Source organism: Vombatus ursinus, unplaced genomic scaffold (genome assembly GCF_900497805.2).
Source record: "Vombatus ursinus unplaced genomic scaffold, bare-nosed wombat genome assembly UNPS02014770.1, whole genome shotgun sequence".
Lineage (NCBI taxonomy): Eukaryota > Metazoa > Chordata > Mammalia > Diprotodontia > Vombatidae > Vombatus > Vombatus ursinus.
In genome coordinates, this window is record NW_020954548.1 from 3,788,048 (window position 1) to 3,791,507 (window position 3,460).

At 37.7% G+C, this 3,460-nt stretch overlaps 1 pseudogene; it reads right to left on the reverse strand.

The window, feature by feature from the left end:
- Positions 1-411: 411 nt before the first annotated feature.
- On the reverse strand, positions 412-2,351 carry LOC114043813 (annotated as a pseudogene).
- Positions 2,352-3,460: the final 1,109 nt, after the last annotated feature.

Consider the following 3,460-nt stretch of genomic DNA (forward strand, 5'->3'; position numbering starts at 1 on the left):
GGACATCTGATACACAAAAGAGAGAGACAGATTAGACTCAGGGAGATTCTATGGGAAATGGGGAGAAAATAATAATGAATAGGGCAGAGAATGGGAATATACCTAATTAGGAATTGGGAAAATTCCTAAGACCGGGCAATATCCTCTCTTTCTTGTAGAAAATGTTATTCTTTCTTTTATGGGGTCAATTTTAAATAGATTTTATTCTCCAGGACCAGAATTGCGTTTCCACTTGTTTACAGTACTGAAAAAGTGCAATGTTGTTCACATTCTGCACACATTCAAGTACTCAGAATGCTCAGATTTATGTAGTGGCTTAAATGTTACTGTTAAACTGCTACTGCCTTAGCTACAAATTTGATTCCTTCAATTTTTGGAAAGTTGTGTGGAATGCTCTTTCTTCTGGTCTGTTTAGTCAACCTCTTCAATGGTGGATCCAGAAGTATCCTCCAGATGGGGCTGCTTTACCCCCTGGAACCCACTTGTCATGCCTCCTGTCCTGCCCCTTGCACTCTCCTGCTGCTTAGTAATGATGGGTTTGCAGACCTTCTCCAATCCTTTCTGCTGATACTCATATTCTTTCTTCTCATCAGTCTGGTTCTTATCCAGACAGTTGATTATTTCGTTACATTTGTCAAGGATCTTCTGTTTGTCTTCATCACCAATTTTGCCTTACAATTTTTCATCCTCTATGTTAGCCTTAAAGTTGAAAGCATAAAATTCAAGAGAATTCTTGGAAGACACCTTGTCTCTCTGCTTTTCATCCTCATCCTTGTATTTCTCAGCCTCCTGGACCATACACTCAATGTCTTCTTTGCTCAGATGACCTTTATCATTGGTGATGGTGATCTTGTTCTCCTTGCCTGTGCTCTTATTCACAGCAGAAACATTGAGGATGTTATTTACATCAATGTCAAATATTACTTCAATCTGAGGAACACCCCTGGGTCCTAGGGGGATCCCTGTGAGCTCAAACTAGCCAAGTAGGTTGTTATCCTTTGTCACATTGCTCTTTAAACTTCATATACCTGAATAAGCACACCAGGCTGGTTGTCTGAATAGGGGGTAAAGGTCTGTGTCTGCTTGGTGGGGATGGTGGTATTACATTCAATCAGAACTGTTACAACTCCATCAGTAGTTTCATTTCCAAGGCAAAAAAGAGTGATGTCCAACAGCAGCAAGTTCTGCAAATTCTCAGATTTATCTCCAGACAAAATGGCAGCCTGGACAGTTGCACCATAAACAATAGCCTCATCCAGGTTGATACTCTTGTGGAGCTCCTTGTCATTGAATAAGTCTTGCAGAAGCTTCTATATTTTGGGGATGGAAGTGGAACTACTCACCAGGACAATGTCATGAATCCATAATTTATCTAACTTGGCATCTCTTAAGGCCTTTTCCACAGGGTCCAGTGTGCCATGGAAGAGTTCAACATTCAGCTCTTTGAAATGGGCTCAGGTGATTGATGTATAGAAATTGATACTTTCATAGAGGGAATCAATCTCAATACTGACCTATGTACTGGAAGAGAGGGTGCGCTTTGCATGTTCACAAGCAACATGCAGACAGCAAACAGCTCTCTTGTTCTCACTGATGTCCTTCTTGAGCTTTTGCTTAAACTCAGCAATAAAATGGTTGGCCATGCAGCTGTCAAAGTCCTCCCCACCTGAGTGGATGTCCCCAGCTGTGGACTTGACCTTAAAGATGCCATCTTCAATGGTAAGAATGGAGACATTGAAAGTATTACCTCCAAGGTCAAAGATCAACATATTTCTCTTGGCACCAACCTTTTTGTACAAGCCACAAGCAATAGCAGCAGTAGTTGGCTCATTGATGATTCAGAGAACATTGAGACCAGTGATAGTTCCAGCATCTTTGATGGCATGATGTTGGGAATCATTGAAATAGGCCAGTACTGTGACCACAGCATGTGTGACAGTCTTCCCAAGGTAAGCTTCAGCAATTTCTTTCATCATGGTCAAGACCATAGAAGATACTTCTCCTGGATATAAACTTTTTGTATCCCCTTTGTTTTCCACTTGGACCTTAGGCCTGTCTGCATCACTCACCACTGGGAAAGGCCATTGCTTCATGTGTAACTATACAACTGCATTATCAAATCTGCAACCAATCAGATGTTTGATGTCAAAAAGTGTGTTGGTGGGGTTCATTGCAACTTGATTCTTTGCAGCTTCACAAATTAAATGTTCTGTGTCAGTGAAGGTGATGTAGCTTGGGGTGGTCCTGTTTCCTTGGTCATTAGCAATGATCTCCACTTTCCCATGTTGGAAGACTCCCACACAGGAACAACTGTTGCCAAGATTAATGCCAACTGCAGGTCCCCTCAACATGGTTGCTGGGGAGTTGGAGTTCATAGCTGACAGCTTTGGAGGAAGAAGGAAGTGCTGCTGCACTGAGTAGAGGAATTGTTATTCTTAAGAGTGAGGAAAAACACATAAAGGGGGATGAAGGGCTAGATTCTCAAGACAACGTTTAGAATGAGAGAACCCAGAGTAGGTCTTTTTGAAATGTTAATTCCATGAGAAATATATAAACTTAAGAATAAATAGCTAAGTGTAAGTAGTGAGTGGTATGCTGGTAAATGTTTAACAACTAGCTTTGTGGAGAAAAATAAAAGTAACCATAATACATTTTTATGTTTAATCTGCATAATTAAAATTTTCTCCAGTACTTTATTGCATCTAGACAATCAGCCAAACAGTAGCTCAAGATCCGATTTGTGGCATTTTATGATTTCTAAGGTGTAAATCTTCACTGCTGAAATTTAAAAATTGGTTCTCAAGGGTTGGTAAAAATGATCTCCAGCACTTCACTTTGTACAAGAATCATGATTCAAAGAATAAAAGTCTAGAATACAAAGAAAGGGAACATAAAGAATGAAGAAAATGAGGGGAAAACATTTTTTAGAAAAAAGATATAGACATGAATTTTAAAAACTAATGGACAAAACAAGTTAAATAGAAGACAAGGATGAGCGATATTACTTGATTACATAACTCAGAGGATTTTGTTACTGATGTAGCTAATTGTGTTTGTAGTTTTGCTGATATTAAACTAACCCTAAATTCCTTATATAAATATAAGCTCCTCATAGTGTATGAATTCTATGATATGTTGCTTTGACCTCTTGGGTAATATTTTATTTAATTACAAATATTAATCTATAGTTTTCTTATTCTTTGTTGAGTTTTAGACCATATTTGTGTCATAGGAAAAAATTGGTAGGATAAATTATTTAATTATTTTTGTAAATAATATATGTGTTATTCAAATTAGTTGTTCATTTTATATGATAGAATATACGTACTAATCCTTCTGGAACATGGGATTATTTTCTTTAATTAATTTGTGACTTGTTTAATTTCTTCCTCTGCAATTGGATTGTTTAAATTATGTCTTGTTCTGTTAATTTTAGTGTTTTAAAAAATATTTATTTTAT